This window comes from Podarcis erhardii, assembly GCF_964252035.2.
Source record: "Podarcis erhardii genome assembly, chromosome: 4".
Classification (NCBI taxonomy): Eukaryota; Metazoa; Chordata; class Lepidosauria; order Squamata; family Lacertidae; genus Podarcis; species Podarcis erhardii.
The window spans coordinates 33,656,673-33,673,314 of NC_138508.1; the positions used below are offsets into that span (position 1 = coordinate 33,656,673).

General features: G+C 39.9%; 1 protein-coding gene across 19 annotated transcripts in view; it reads left to right on the forward strand.

Annotated features, from left to right (window-relative positions):
• ZBTB20 (zinc finger and BTB domain containing 20) overlaps positions 1-16,642 on the forward strand; it is a 633,941-nt gene that overhangs the window by 416,844 nt on the left and 200,455 nt on the right. Inside the window, exon 6 of one of the 19 annotated variants that reach the window (XM_081859682.1) lies at positions 8,177-8,312. The exons of the other annotated variants lie outside the window; for them this stretch is intronic. The gene's annotated coding sequence lies outside the window, so the exon portion shown is untranslated. The remainder of the gene's footprint in view (positions 1-8,176; positions 8,313-16,642) is intronic. 19 annotated transcript variants of the gene reach the window in all.

The following is a 16,642-nucleotide window of genomic DNA, read 5'->3' on the forward strand; positions in this document are numbered from 1 at the left end:
ATAGGATTATGCTCTTCAGTCCACATACAACTGTTAATTTCAAAATTTAAAATAATTTTATTCTGCATTACTTTAGATACCATTCAAATTTCCAAAGCAAGTAACTTCCATTTCTTTTCCTTTTTTTAAATATGAACTGTCAATCAGATTCTAATTAGTTACAGTTGGCACAGCAGCTCATGGGGATCCAGCTTAAGGGTTTGGCACACTTAGAAGAAGAACATAAAACTATTGTGCCAGATAAAAGTGTCCTTGGTGTAACTTGCAAAAGAGTTTTGTTCCTATTTAGGTCAGGGAGATTGTCATATTTTGGGGGGTTAGTTTGATTATTAGTTTGCACCACTGTTGGGAAGGATCCAGGTGTCATCCTTACTGCTGCTTTAGCACAAGCTACCAACACTATTGAGTCTGTAAAATGTATATAGTGCTGTAGTCTAAACCACTGAGCCTCTTGGACTTGCCGATCGGAAGGTCGGTGGTTTGAATCCCCACCACAGAGTGAGCTCCCGTGCTCTGTCCCAGCTCCTGCCAACCTAACAGTTCGAAAGCACGCTAGTGCAAGTAGATAAATAGGTACTGCTGTGGCAGGAAGGTAAACAGCGTTTCTGTGCGCTCTGGCTTCTGTCACGGTGTTCCGTTGTACCAGAAGTGTTTTAGTCATGCTGGCCACATGACCCGGAAAGCTGTCTGGGGACAAACGCCGGCTCCCTCAGTCTGACAGTGAGATGAGCACCGTAACCCCATTGTCGCCTTTGACTGGACTTAACTGTCCAGGGGTCCTTTACCTTTACCTTTTATATGGCCCCAGACATGTTCTGTAAGGACAGCTGAAGAATATTTATGCAGGGAGGTAGATATCACGGGGCAGGGTGAGATTCTGAAGGCAGACAGAGTGGCCTTGGAATAGGGCAAAACTGCATGGAATGCTGTTATAACTGTTGGGACTTACAGCCTGCATGATAGTAGCTAAAACAGCAATGGATTCTGCAAGGGTGGCCCCAGTCCTAAATATGTTTATTTGAAAAAGAGTGTCACCGAAGACATTAAGATTTAATCCCAAACACTTTTTTAAAAAGCAGTAGCTGATGAAATTGTGCTGCTTCATGCATGGCATTTTCCCTAGAAGTGTGTATTCTGATGCCAGCCACAAGCTTCCCAGTGAGCAGACAACTGTATATATGTGAGCAGACGTATATGATATTCTCTGATGATTTTTCGCAAATGCTACTGCAAGGGAGAAAAATACAATTGCAAATGACCTGTTTGAAACTAATATAAGCTCAAGAAATCTTAACAAATGTCTGTTTCTTGATGCTTAAAAAACAAAAAAACCAAGAAGAGAAATTTGAGCTGGATGCACATCTTGGTTCTCCAAAGAGAAACTGTTTAAATAATGTATATTCTGTAGAGGAGTAGGGGTTGCCTGAAGCCTGTTTATTAGTTAATAACCTCCTCCTACCTCCCAGCACTAATCTTGTAAAGATCCTGATTTAATAAATCCAAGAAATTATTAAATAAACTAAGTATTTTATATTACTTGTCCTCTTTGAATCCAAATTGCAATACAACAGAATTACATTTTATAAATAACACCTTTCGTACTAGCACCACAGGGCATGGTACAAAAGAATCTAAATAGAACATGAATGCTGTAATCAAATGCAGACCCCAGGAAGGCAGATTGAAAAGGCATGTTGCTGGTTAGAGCAACAGACAGGGTAAGTATAGAGGGTCACAGCAGAAAAGTTGGTTTCAAATACAAGTGCACAATAGAATGAAAATTGTTTGCTTTCCTATTCCAAAGCATGACTGATGCCTCTCATCTAAATGACCCAGTTTTATATATACAATGATTTAGGAAAGGGAGTTCAGGGACATAGGGTAACCTCTGTATTTTTCGCCTTCATTTTCTTTCTTCCTACCTTTAAAATATAAGTGAACAGGGGGCTTTTTCTTCATGGGTAGATAAATCGTATCTTCTTGATGGTGGTTGTGGGTTCCTTGGTGAAGCTTCTTCCAAATCCTTCCTGGCCCATTTTGGCCAGGGCAGGAGAGAAGGATAGCTTTGCCCTTCCCTTTTTTGCCACATGCCTTTTCTAACATAGCTCAATAGGTAGAGCATAAGACTCTTAATTTCATCATGGAACCCAAGGTAGTATTCATAGGGATTCCAGAAAGTTTCCCACTCAAACACTGACCAGGCCCAGGCATGTGCCTTCAGACCTGTTAAGTGTTTTCCATGCAAAGGAGTGCAGCAAATCATTAAAAAAGTGAAGTAGCATATTTCATTTAAAATGCAAATATTTTATCTTGGTGCTATAAATGTCTTGATAATAATGCAAAGCTCTTCCATGCTCTCTGTATCTATATTCTTTATCTGGTAGGTAAAGTCCGTAGTTCATTTTGTTTCAGTTGGTTATACGGAAGAAAGAACATTCTGCATGTTCAATATTCTTAAAACATATTTTTCAAGGAAGTAGACAGGGCAGACTTAAACTTATCCTATTAATATATTTCTCCTATTCTTTGACACATAGGAAACCATCTCTACCAAATATTTCTATTAGGTTCTACTCGCTAATGACTTCCTTGCCCTGGTTACTATGAAAGTTTGCTGTAGCCTTGAGTTCTGACATTATTGCTGTTACTCAGTTCTATGAGGTGAAAGAGAGTGCTTGTTATAATAAAAAGAGGCTCTAATTGTTGGGTGATGAGTTAGTGCAGTGCAGTGTGTTTCATTGTGAAATATTCCCAAATCTGGTTTTTGCTATGTAATTTTGGGTCACATTAAGGGGACTACTGGTAGAGCATATCCTTTGCATGCAAGAAGAGCCCCAGTTTCAATTCCCGGCATTTGCACTTAAAAGGATCACATCAGACTGCAGCAGAGGAAGAGAAAGGAAGCAGGGATATCACATCAATTCTTTTGAGGCACCAGCTGCCTTTGGTTCTCCCAGATCCACCACTTTGCAGAAAGAGAAAGATAGGAGGCATGGAGTGGTTTGCTTTTCATTGAGCTATAAGCTGCTCTAGAGCTTTTTGGCTAAAAAGTGGAATATAGATGTGTCAAAATGAATAGCCAGTGGTGTACACACCTGAAAGACCCTGTAAAGCTGCCACCAGCCCGAGGAGACAGCATCAAGCCCTGTCAATGAATAGTTTGACTTGGGATAAGTCAGCTTCCTATGTTCATGCGACAAACCATTAATGTGTAATAGCAAGTATATACCAAAGGTACTTAGTTTTTATTTATTTCAGTTAATAACCAGTTGGGAAGAAAACAAAATATTATTTATTGATTTTGGAACCCAGCACACCTTAACAGAAAGCTTTATGAGGCAGCTCAAATACAGTGGTACCTTTGTTTACTGATTTAATTCATTTCGGGGTGCCATGCGCACCCTGAAAAATCCGTAACTAGAGGCGCCACATCTGCAGAGCGCTTCTGCGCATGCGTGAGTGGTGAAACCTTGAAGTATACACTTCCAGGTTTGCTGCGGCGTAACCCAAATATTCCATAACCTGGAGGTTACACAGTACGAGGTACCACTGTATATGAAATAAGAAAAAGGCCCATAACAAAAAATCGAGAAAAGCAGCATCAAATCATGTTAAAAGCAGCAGGTAAAAGCAACAGTTCTGGATGCTTTCCAGGAAGCACACAATGAAGATTTCGAGGGAGAGCATTCCAGAGACAAGGTGCTAGGCACAATAAGTCCCTTCTTACCAACTACCCTACATAGTCACTGGAATACTCTGAGCAGGACCTTGTGTATGGCCTCCGTGCCACTGTAAATTAGATATAGGAATGCTTTGCAGTGATGTGGAGATTATCTGTGGGGTAGTGGTGACCATATTCCATGCAGAAAAACAGCCTGCAGCACAGAGCATCTTTCATGTGGATGTAATTCCAAGGAGCCCCCACCTGGTGACCATTTTGTGTGCAATGAACATATGTGGTGGTTCTTACCTCCTGCTGTTTAAGATAGTTTCTCTGGGAAGGTGAAATTATGGGCAGCTAAGTGCAGCAGAATTTGCACAGCTGCTTGAAACATAAGCACAGTCAGTGCACTGCATATATCCAAAGGGCAAATGATTATCGGTTCCTAGTTTAATAGGACAGATCTATCATGTATCATAAATATTGATGAAGAACGCATGATGCTGCAGGCGACACAAATATTAAACTATTTACTGTAGTTTTCAAAAAGGTGTGCAAGTTTTAAAGGGCAGAATTTTCTTCCTTGTTACTCACTGTCTCTGGCCATTAAGATTCCAGGTGATCATGTGAAGAAAAGAAATAGGTCTCATTTTTTAAATGAGGAACTGGAAGAGACATAAGGCACTTAGCTCTCTTTGGCAAACTTTCTACCCTGGAGTTGTCCTGTTCAAACCAATGGTACTCAATTCAGAATAAAGAATAATAATAAAATAGATTCAGGATGGCAAATCACGACTATTCTTGAGGGAAGTGGGAAACTGGTTGGGGAGAATTTACCCCCAGCCCTTAGGCATGCAAGGGCAATACTTTATATACACAATACTATTTTTCTGTTGACTGTAAAAGGGTTAGAATATATTGAAAAAGCATTTGTGAAATGAGCCCCCCCCCCCAAAAAAAATACAACCCACAACAACAACCCAGCAGAGTGCATGCTAAATTACTACAATCTGAAATTGAAGATTCAGAGAAATCTCGTCCAGGTACGAAGGGGTATCTTTATGCTAAGCGACTCTTTCTGTGGCCTTGTGTATTACACATACATCTCACATATGTTTTTAAAACTGTCTCCAAAGCAAATACAGTACCTAGTGTTGAGCTGTTTTATGGCTTGTTGATTACTTTTACTTAATTAGGTATGAGCAAACTGGTCTAATGTTGAAGAACAAATCCCCTGAACCAGTGTGCAAACAGTGCAGATAAAGGTGGGGGGGGGAGAGATAGGGCCTTCCAAAGGAGTCTGCTGTTTTAAAGGTAGATGAAATATTTAGTGGCACCAGCAGGAGAAAATGAAATATGAGATCTTGCATCCCAAGTTATTTGTGACCTGTTAAAAGACAAGCTGCAAAGCACCTTTACCAAATTAAAACTTTGAAGAAGGGCACAAATGGGAAATGTCAGCATATTGAAGGAACGTGATTGCCCTCCTGTCTCTTATTGTTATGTGAATTGGAGCTGTGACTTCAGCACCATAGGTGATAGCAGAATAAATGACATGATTCTGATTCTCTTTTTAGCATGTAGGAATCCCAAAGAGGGGAAACAATATCTGTCTTTCCCCTTTTCCTTTAGTTGTCATCCTGGAAAGCTGTCTAGGTTAGCTTAGCCAGTGTGGTGTTAAGAGCAGTAGACTCGTAATCTGGTGAACCAGGTTCACTTCCTCTTGGGCTAGTCACACTTCTCTGAAGTCTCTCAGCCTCACTCACCTCACAGAGTGTTTGTTGTGGGGGAGGAAGGGAAAGGAAATTATTAGCCGCTTATAAGTAAGAACTTATAACTTATTACCAAACTTAAAACCATGGAGAGACCTGGTCTGAACAAAGACATTGGATTCTTATCTCATTATACATGACAAAGCCATTTTTCACCTTCTCACCCCTTGCTTTTTCCTGTAAGACCTATTGCAGTCGTTAAGAGTCGTCAACAGGCTCATCACAGCTATTTGCCAATCACCCATTCCCACCACCCTTCTGAGTAATACCCCTCCCCACCTTCTCACTATATAGAAGGGTCTGGTGACTTCTGTTTCAGTGTATCTGAAGAAGTGTGCATGCACACGAAAGCTCATACCAAGAACTAACATAGTTGGTCTTTAAGGTGCTACTGGAAGGAATTTTTTTATTTTGTTTTTTCTTAGCTCCAAACAAGAACACAGCAATTGCAATAATGCCATGGTTGGCCCAACATGTCATAAAATTCCAGACACAAGTCTTCTTACTTTTAAAAAACTTTTCTTCACGCTTTGGAACTTCAGAACAATAGAAAAAAGTGGAATACATGTTGCCTTGTTAGTATGATGTTAACCTGGTTGAGCATCATAAGTGCAAGAAGGACACAGATATAGGCAAAATGTTAATTAAATAGTTGGGCACCAAAATCTGAAGAAGGGTTGAAAATAATTAGAAAACCTGCTTCCATTCTTTCAAAGTCTGGTTGACCCAATAGTTGCTGGTATCTCACTGCCTCATATTCCTCTTTCTGTTTACACATGCTCTATAATAGTAAATAATAAATACTCAGAATGTCAAGGCTGTTAATTTAATTTTGTAGTGTTTATTATACACAAAGGGCCAAATTATACCCATACAAAAAATTTTATTGAGGCATTGTAAGTTCAAAATCCACTTAGCCTAATATGAACTTTCATTTGGTAGCATTGGCTCTATTTCTGAGTTCTGAGGTTAAAAATATTTTCTCAAAACTCAGTTTCTCCTACTTTAGGTTCTTACTCATTCTTCCCTCCAGTGCTTTTTAAAGAACAATCATCAGTTTTTATTTCAGTGAAGTAAAACTTGACTCTCTTGTACTGTATATAAATTGTCTTCTAAGTTCGGAAACGTAATGATCCCAATCCAGCTAAAGTTAATTGTGCTCATGGCCCATTAATAACAATAGGATTTGTTAGCAATTTCTCACTTTTTCCAGTGTTTCCATGGGATAGTCAAGATTAACTTTTGCTTTATCAGGGTGGTATCAAACAAAGGGTAAAGATGAAATCTCAGCACCTAAATTCTCCAAGGCTGTGTTCTCCTTTTGCTATGGATACTTTTATCTCATGCAGCCTAAGGATGTTTTCAAGCTGCTTGGGAGGAGGGGGCTAACCACCTTCCTCCTTGAGAATGTGAGAATATAAAATAATAATGAGAAAATAATAATGAGAAAACAGTTAAACATTAATAGAATATATGATATATTCAGTGGTGTAGCGTGGGGGTGCAGGGGGGGCCGGCCGCACCGGGCGCAACATCTGGGGGTTAGGGTTAGGGGGCGCAAATCCACGGGTTAGGGGGCGCAAATTACTTGCCTTGCCCCGGGTGCTGACAACCCACGCTACGCCACTGGATACATTAAAACATATAGATCATTACAAGAAAAACATCACAGTACCAGCCCTTTCCTTAAAAACGGTCAGGGTACAATAGCATTTATTTGGACTCGCTGATGGTAGTCTGACTAACAATTCTTAAGATAGCTCAGCCCACTCTGGATAACACGTTGCTCATATTAAAGGCACATGCTAGGAACAGTAATTATATAAGGTCAGGTGGGTCCCTATGAGTTCCTCAGATTACCTATTCTGTGCTTGAAAGTGCCCTCCTACCGTTTGTGAAGGTGGTGCTGCAGAGCGGTGGAAGTCAGCCCAATCTACCCCACGGAATAAAGTGGTTGGTCCCTGTTGTTCCCAGTACAAGATCACTCCCGCAGCAGCAGCTTTTAGTGTCCTGCCCTACATTCTCCATATCCCTGACCACCTACATATTGTGTACCCGCTTTGCATGTTCTAAAACCAGTAATGTCTGCACAGTCCTTCCAAAGCAGTTGACATTTAACCACTGTGCTTAGCCTATACTTATCCCTGTATTCAAGCAATTCTGAATTGTGACTGAACAATTGATACATTAAAAAATAAATAAAATTCCCCGAGTGGCCGGATTTGGAGATGGGAAGGGGGAGGGCACGTTATCAATACTATCAATACTTTCTATAGTTATCTGTCCTCTCCTGTCCCTTGCCTTGAATTTCACAAGTCCTAGATTGGCAAAGTGGAACTTAAATACATTCATTGCTTGCGTGATTATTAGTTCTAAAGCAATTAAGTTAGTAGGCTGTTGAATTTGGACAGTTTGTTTTCCTACTGAAAACTGCATGAACCTCCCAGCATTGTTTGTTTTTATAGTTTCTTCCTTTCTCTGTCTCTCATATACACACACTCTTTCTTTCCTTCTCTCCCCCCCCCCCCCGCTCTGAATTTCAGAGACGCTGTTTCGAGAGACACGGTTGCGTCTCTGGTGTTGTATAAAATGCTCCATCGAGGCAATAATGTACATTCCTCTGGCAGGACAGAATGGGCTTTGCTTTTTTCTGTTTATTTACAAGACATTTCCTCTAAGTTAGTGGAAGTTTGATCGTTAAGAGGCTCCAGTGATTTTTCTTCCCACCTCTCCCCTCCCTAAGTTCTCTGCCTCAGCACTCCCTGTGGATCCTTGTGAACTCAAAAAGCTGAGGCAGGCGAAGCAGCCAAGCCTTGTCACTCTCAAGAGGCAGAGAGGCTCCTTCGTCATCACTTGGAACAGGAACTACAACTGTGGTGGTGAGTGATGAGGATTCAGACATTGTGATGTGGCTGCAGCTATTGGTGCTTCCGAAGCAAAGCAGGAAATATAATATTTGTTTTGTTTTCTTATCACACTAGAGGCTGAAGATTTTAGCAGCTTTTACAGAGCTGAGAAAGCTTTACTCTACATTAATTGCTAGTGACAGACTAATCAATATTGTTTAGGTTGACTTTAGCTTGCAATGGTGGGTTTTCCTGCTGTCACCAGTGGGTGTCAGCCTTGGCAGTAGCTAACAAGGTGCTTGTAGGAGACACAAGTGTGCTGTTGGAAGGGGTCGGGAAGAAGAGAAAATGTTAAATTCTTCACTTGGATTCTTTGTCTGGCAACTTTTCATGCCTGTGTTTCTGAGCATTTACATTATGCTCTGAATACCTGATTGCCCAGCCAAGCAGAAAAGGAACTCTCCAGTGAATGCATAGTAAAAGAAAATGCTTCTATAAAAGCAACCTTTGGGAATAGGAGGAAAAAGTAGTTCGTTTATAGATCGGAGTTCCATTTTTATTATTATTTTTTGCACATGAAGGGTTTTTTCAATAAAATAAAATAAAATAAACTCTTCACCCTTCTGTTCTTTTTCCTTATAAGATGATATGAATAATTCACACGTGAAGCTTTGTGGGAATCTTCTATGCAGATACACGCTTGGCACCTGTATTTCTCCCTGCAGGTTCAAAAGCAGATGGAGGAAGGGATTTTGAGTAGTAAAAGGTGAGAGGGTTGCACAGCCGCTTCCCCTTTCGCCTGCTCATCCAATCGAATTTGCCGCCTGCCGTGCTTGCTTGCTTGCTTCTTCTTCTTCTTCTTAAACACTCAAATTTTGAGTCTGATACATGTGCTAGTTTTGCAACATCTAGTTTGGCCCATAAAAACATGTTCAGACCTATAAACGTTGTGAAAACTTAGAGAGACATAGCCAAACCTTAAAAAATAAAATACATGGAGTGATTTAATTAAAATGCTTATTCAGAGGCCAAGCAATTAAAAAATACCTATTGCTACATAGAAAGCTGCCTTATGTCAGCTAGTCCAGCTAGCTCAGAATTGTTTACTCTGACTGGCAGCAGACCTACAGGGTTTTTTCTCATTCCTGCCTGGAAATTCAAACTGGGACCCTCTGCACATAAGGCAAATTCACATCAGTGTTTGCAAATGTGGAACAGGCAGGACAAATTTCATGTTATATTTAGCTAAGAGGGGGGAAATACAGTTGAAAGGGAACACCTGCAGTCTTTAAATATTTTTAAATATATATTTTAATCACCTTGAACTAATGAGACAGAGTAGACTGTACTAGCTAGGTGAATGAATGGTCTTATTCTAAATATGAAGCACTTCTTCTGTCTGGAAAATACTTCTGAATGGATCGTTTTCCTGGAAATCATTCCACACCATGATGTCTACAAAACGCACTCAAAGACAAGGCAGTACCACCCAAATTCAAAAACAGTTATTAGTTAATATACGTAAAACCTATCATCTATACAGTATGGTTTTGCTATGTAAAAAATATTATAGATGTCACCAGTGCTTTCTTTTTCTGGGGGTATGCAGGGGTACGCATACCCCTAAACATTTTGTGAATCTAAGTTTGGCCTCATTGAGGGGCAGTATTTCAATATGAGTAGGAAAATGAGAGTACCCCCCTAAACATTTTTTTAAGGGGGGGAGCACTGGATGTCACTCAGCACAATGAGTGCAACTGCTTCTTAATGTGGGTTATGCCCTAATTGCCACCAAGAAAATAGTAAACTAATTCTAAGTAGTATATACCATTTTTATTGATGCGAACTGTAACCAGTATACAAATGCTAATTTTATGGAAATTCTGAGTTCCGCAGCTAAATAATGCTTTGTGAATGATGAAAGAGGCTCTTGAGAGAGTTCAAGGGTTTCTCCACTAGTGCCGAAAAGTGTATACATCAGATAGTGGAAACAGTACGGTACATATTTTCTGGCAAATGACACATGGTTTATTTCCAATAGGAATCAGTAGAGTTTTGGGGATTTTTATAATGATTTATGACCTCCTGTCTTTTAGCATTGTGCTATCTGTAGGTGAAGACACACAAAACATGTTAGGTATACAGATTTGGTGTGAACTCTCATTCACTGCCTTGAAACAAATGCCCTGAAATGTAGTGAATATGTGCTCCTTCAAAACACTTCCATCAAACTGAAAACGTTGCTTCTCTCTTTCCCTAAGTTATTAATGAGCATGGAAACAAGTAGCATTGAATCTGCATCATGAAAATAGGCTATTATTGTTCTGTTTTGTATAACCACCTGAGGTTAACTGTTTCTCTCTGCCATTTTTGTAGCCAGGGAGCCCAGAAAGGTAGTATTTTTCCCCCAATTTTTCATATATATTTCATATTATGCTAATGGAAAGTGCTTGGCCTGCCCATAATTTTTTTTAGAAACCAAACAAAATTGTGATTTTTAAATGAGTAGTGCAATTTGCTAGCTTGGTCCCATCAAAATATTTGGGGGAAGTTAATTCAAAGGCAGGTTTCGGTCTGCCATCTTTATTTAAATTGGTGTCTGGCATCCCAACAGTGATGAAGACCACTGCTTTCACCTTGGGAACCCTCATGCTGAGTTTGGCAACAATCTCTGAAGAGGCCACCAAACCTATCCCCCAAACAGGCCAAGTCACCTATCCCCCCGTTAGGCCAAGTCACATTTCTGCCATCATTTGGTTCACAACGGGTGTGGCATGAGAGGATAGCAAGTGTGGTGGTAAGATTCAAGGACAATCCCCCAAAAATAAAAATAAAAACATTTCATTGTAGTATAGTATAGTATAGTATAGTATAGTATAGTATAGTATAGTATAGTATAGTATAGTATAGTATCATAACAGGGTTTTTTAATTAAAAAAAATAGAATATGTAGCTGAATTGTTTCATACTTTCTGGATGTCCCATGATCATATTATAAAGTAGTAGTGTTCTATGTTACAAAACAAGCATTTCTTTTCCAACGTATTTCTTATCAATAAAAAATTCAGTGTGATGCAAGCAAATTTTAATTCCCAGAGGGGAAAAGTTTGGTCTAAGCCTCCTCACAGGGTCACTATCTATCTATTTATTTATTAAAAGGTATACACAACTTTATTGTAAAAAACCTCAAAGTAGTTTACAAAAAGATAAAACAATAAAAGTGAGAAAACATACAAAAGTTAAAATACTAACACAGATTAACAACTTTCTTGACATCTGGGTAGGCTTGTCTGAACAAGAAGGGCTTTAGCAAGCACTCAATAGGCAGGGAGTCCCAAAGTGCAGGTGCTGCCACAATAAACAATCAATTTCTTACAAATGCAGACTGTGGCACCTGTAGCAGTGCCAATTCCACCAATCAAAGCAGTTGAGTGAGAACATGTGGGGTAAGGCAAGTCGACTGGTCTCAAGTTGTTAAGGGAATTATGAGGATAAAAAGGGGAGAAGACCATGTATACTGTCTTGAGTACTTGAGGAACAGGAATAGATAAAACCTATTATGTCAGCTTGGGCAAGTATATGGCTGTGAAACTGTTTTGCTCTTTTTATCTTCTTCTGTGTAGTCATATGTTTATTGTGTGTGTATTTCAACAAGCTTAACTTCTACCATTAACTTCTGGTGTGTAAGCGGGGATTCTTTTTTCTTTTTTAACAGCAGCCTTACATGCAGAATCATAAGCTGCCTTGAAACTCCCCTGAGTTCAGGGGAGATCCTCATAATGCTTTAATGATTGGTACGATAAAATAGGCTAATAAATGCATCTAATAAGATACCCCCATAGATGTATTATTTGCTTTTATTTTCCTCTCTGCATGTTCTAGGATTTTCTATTATGATCCCATGCTAGCGTGGGGTAACGCTGCTGGCAAAACAAAGTCAGTGCAAATTACAGAGGAGCTGTGTTGCTGAAGGGTTGTGGCAGTATACTTCAGGGCACATGTCTCGAGTTCACCAAAACATGGGTATCATGCGTGCCGTACGTCATTAGATGTGCTTTCCAGGAAATAAGAAGCATAATCATATGTTGGGGGAGAACGTTCTTGCGATACACTCTGCCTTAGCAAACTGTCATGCAATTTCTCCCGGCCGTGTATATTACACAGTAAAGAACGGGAACCCTGCCGCATATCAGAAGGTTGTAATTTCATTTAGGTATTCTATTGGCATGGTAAACTGCGAGAGCACAGCTCAAGTGGCTATTTAAATCATAGGAGTTTTAAGCTGAAAATACCGCCTAGCAGTAATTGCCCTTTTCTTCAGGGTTGCGTTGCCCATAGGCATGTGCTTAAAGTTTTCCACTGTCTTCCTACAAATAATAAATGGCTTTAGTAGGCAGAGTGGTGTGATTCTCCAAAATGCCACCCATACAAACAGGGTGAAGGAAGCGATCATTAAAAAAGGTGGGACTTGGGGTGCTTTCAGATGGGGTCTTAATTGGCAAATAGTGCAACAAGTTAATGGTAACAGATTTGTTTGCTTTTTTGAAGAACTTGCTGGATTTCCATTGCAAACAGGCTGCCATTTTATTCCCAATGACATCATATAGATGCTGCCAAAAGCTTGCATGCATGACGAGCATTGATCCTGCAATAAACACCTACCTGGAAATAGCCTAATAAAGCAAATCTTCATGCACAATCTGAAATCCTGACAAAAGAACTTTGCGTTCAGGAAAGGAAGTTGCTAACATCCAAGGCACCTTTTCTGTTTGTAAGTTACAGCTGTATAATCTATCCAGTGAGTAGATAGCTACCATTAACTGATCCACGTGTAAGGTTTCTGATCCTTCAATCCATCATTTGGAGGATTGGGAGCACACACTCCCCCTGCTCTCACACCACACACTTAGCTTAATAAGTAAGCTCCTGATTTGATTAGTATAACATCCAAACTGGAAAAAATGTGGTTTGCATGAAGACTACAGCCCATAACCATGGTGGAAGTGTGTGAACGCAGAGCTATTTTCTGATCCTCCAAAACATAGTTTTATGGCAGCCTTCATATCCATCCATACATTTACCATCTTGTGGTACAAAATGATTTAGCTGCTAAGTCCTGCTGAGTTTTCCTGTGACTCAATGATTAATATAAGCTGTGACCAGTGTATGGTCCAGTTTATGAGTATTGTGACCAGAGCTTAGATCTTTAAAATGAAATGTGCCTATTTTCCCAGTTCAGAAAGGCTGAACTTGGAACTCTGTGGAGGTTGTTGCTTCGGCAGTGAAACAGCTCAGACTGGAAGCTCACCTACTTCCTGGCCTTCAGACAGGGGATTGCCTGTTATTCCCACACCTCATGTGGCAATTGTGAAGCTCTTTTTGGTTTATCATCTATTTTTATGCTTCTGAAGGGGATTGGGGAGCAGAATCTGAGAGTGGGCCGAGAACCCAATCAACTGGTGTGGAGACCTCTGGTCCTGGGGTACAGATGTTTGTGACCAACAGCTTCTTGCGGTAGCTAGAAGTACACATATCTGCTGTTTTGTTCCACCTGCTCCTCCTCAGAGGACAGGGCTAAAGCTTGATAAAGTGTTGCCCTCTGTGTATTAAGCACCTCCTCTAAGGTTCTGTATTGCTTTCAAAAGATAGTGTCTTGTGCTCCCTATTATGCTGCTGTTTCAGCCCTCTGTTGTTAGAGTTCCTTAGATTCAGCGCCATGCTATTTGATTGGTATCTTTCCAACAGTGATATGTGTTCTACTTGTACCATGTGGAAAAATGAATAAAATATCTAAATGTTAAAAGACAGTTTATAAACACCATATGCACACGCACACCGTGGAAAAGAAAACTTTTCTCTGAAAATATCTTAATTAGATAATTCTTCTATTTGCATGTGTAAAAGACTGGAGAACTGCACCTTAGTTTCTCTCTCTCTCTCTCTCTCTCTCTCTCTCTCTGTGTGTGTGTGTGTGTGTGTGTGTGTGTTTTTTAAAAAAATTAGGCTATAGAGCGAATAGAAAATAATTTTCAAGCATGTGTAGGATTGTAATGCATAAGATGGAGCTAACATGTCCTTTATTGCTCCAGAGGGGAGCAATGGGTAGAACTCTGTGGGGAACTAGATTTCTAGTGAACATTAGGAGAAACTTCCTAAGGACAAGAACTGCTTGACAAAAGCTGGTTCAGAAGTAGGGATGCGGGAGAAAATAAATTAAGTTTGCATTTAAAAGCAAACCTACCTAACTTAGACTTCTGTTTCAGTGTATCTGAAGAAGTGTGCATGCACACGAAAGCTCATACCAAGAACTAACTTAGTTGGTCTTTAAGGTGCTACTGGAAGGAATTTCTTTATTTTGTTCTACCTAACTTGCTCCTTCTGAAATAATGTGTGAAACGAAACAGTCATCTTTCCAAATTCATATTTCTTTGAATGTTGCAGTTCAGTTCTCCAGCCACATTATGGGTACAAAAATGCATATTAAATGCTTACATTCATGATAATATCACGAAGGTGCATTTTATTAGAGAGACTAGCTCTGCAAAATTCTGTATATTGAGCAAAACTGCATACAGATATGTGTAAGGAAAAATTCACACTAAAATGCTAATGAATTTTACGATTTTGAATTTATTTTTTATAGCAAACTGAGATGGAAACGTGGTGAACTGTACTTAAGATTGGAAAAATGAGAAACTGAAAGAAACAAAAATTGACAGATTTACCCATTGTTGTTCAGGAGCTCTCTTTTGCAGGAGCAGATGCTGGGATCTTCTGTCAGGGATGCTGCAGTGGCAACCTACATTGCAGATCCTGCAGCCAAGAAAGGGTTTGAATAGATGACCTGCATGATGCCTTCCAGTTATAAAATTCTGTGATTTATTATTTATTCTGGATTCCAGTGAAATTGTAATTGGTGTGAAATGTTTTTAGTTGCAGAAGAAATCCAAAAGGCTTGCTTGTTTCAGTGCATTTGCTGTGTGGCTATATGAAGGCACTTAACTTTTTGTAGCCTTGATTTAATCTCTTTATAGGAACTGTAATGTTAATGAGATATCACACTAGGAGAGGTGAGAGTGAATTTCAGATATGCAGTGTGTTTGTATGTAGACACGCAAAAGAAAAATTACTTTCCCTGTGGTGACATTTCCAGGCTGTGCCACCAAGAAATATAACTACTATCCAGATATCTACCCTGATCATTATATCCTGTTGTTATATAACATTATGAGCAAATGGAGTAGTTGACGATAGTAGTACATTCAATTTTTAAGATATCCTGTGTGTCTTCAAGCTTGCTAAGCAAACTAAAGTACAGGAGCACTTTTCTTTTTTGTGTTGTCTCTGTGTTCATCCTCTTTCTGAGATGCTGTGTGCTCTAGGGCAGGGCTCAATTAAGTGAACAGTACTTGTCTGTCGGTTGGGAAACTAAAGCTGTAAACAAGGGTATAATAATAAAAATTAGAGTAAGTGAGGGTCAGGGTAGGTTGTTGCAGAATCGGAACATTTTTATATTTTGGAGAAAATGATATATTTATCCTTGAGCAGTATAGGGCAAGATGCTTTATAGTGGCATAAGGAGCTGTTGACTTGTGATCAAGCAAATCTGGCGTAAAGAAAATGTTAGCTTAAAAATGAGACATATCTCTTACACCCAGTGCTGAATATGATGGGTGGAATTCAACATTATACTGTTACATGCCCCCGCCACCCCACTCTTCACAGCACTCTGAGATTCCAGGAGCTCCAGTTGCTTACCCGGGATCTGTGTTTCCTTTTGGACAATGAGGCACAGTGGAGACTAGGGTGTCTTTATAATTTATGGATTATTTACACATATATACAACATGAGCCTATGATGGAGCAGTTCAAAGCATTACACTCCAAGAGGGTCCCATCTCTCCCATTGCTGTAGACTCCGATTCAAACTGTCAGCCCACATCGTGCTCTGTTCCCCTCTCTCCAGCTTGATGTGTTTTAACAGACTGACTATTTTTCTCCAACTTATATCATCCTCAACTGAAATCCTGAAAAATTCCTTCCTAGAAACTCTACCCAGAGCTCAGCGCGGGGCTCCACCCATATGCCGACTGGCAGAGAGCCCATCACCTGCCTTTGGTCTCCTTGATGGTTCTTCTCCCAGCTGATTTCCTGAGTACTGAAAAACCAATTTGGTCCTGTATTTTAGCACTTTGCCAAATCCTGCACCTGGCAGCCCATTTCAATACTCCAAGCATTGATTAACCTAAAACACCTACTAGACCCAGGAATTCAGGGTAGTCAAGGCACCTACAAACTCATAACAGTACCATGGATGAATGTCCCATCAATGTAAGCACTGTGGCTTACCAGACAGAATGGTC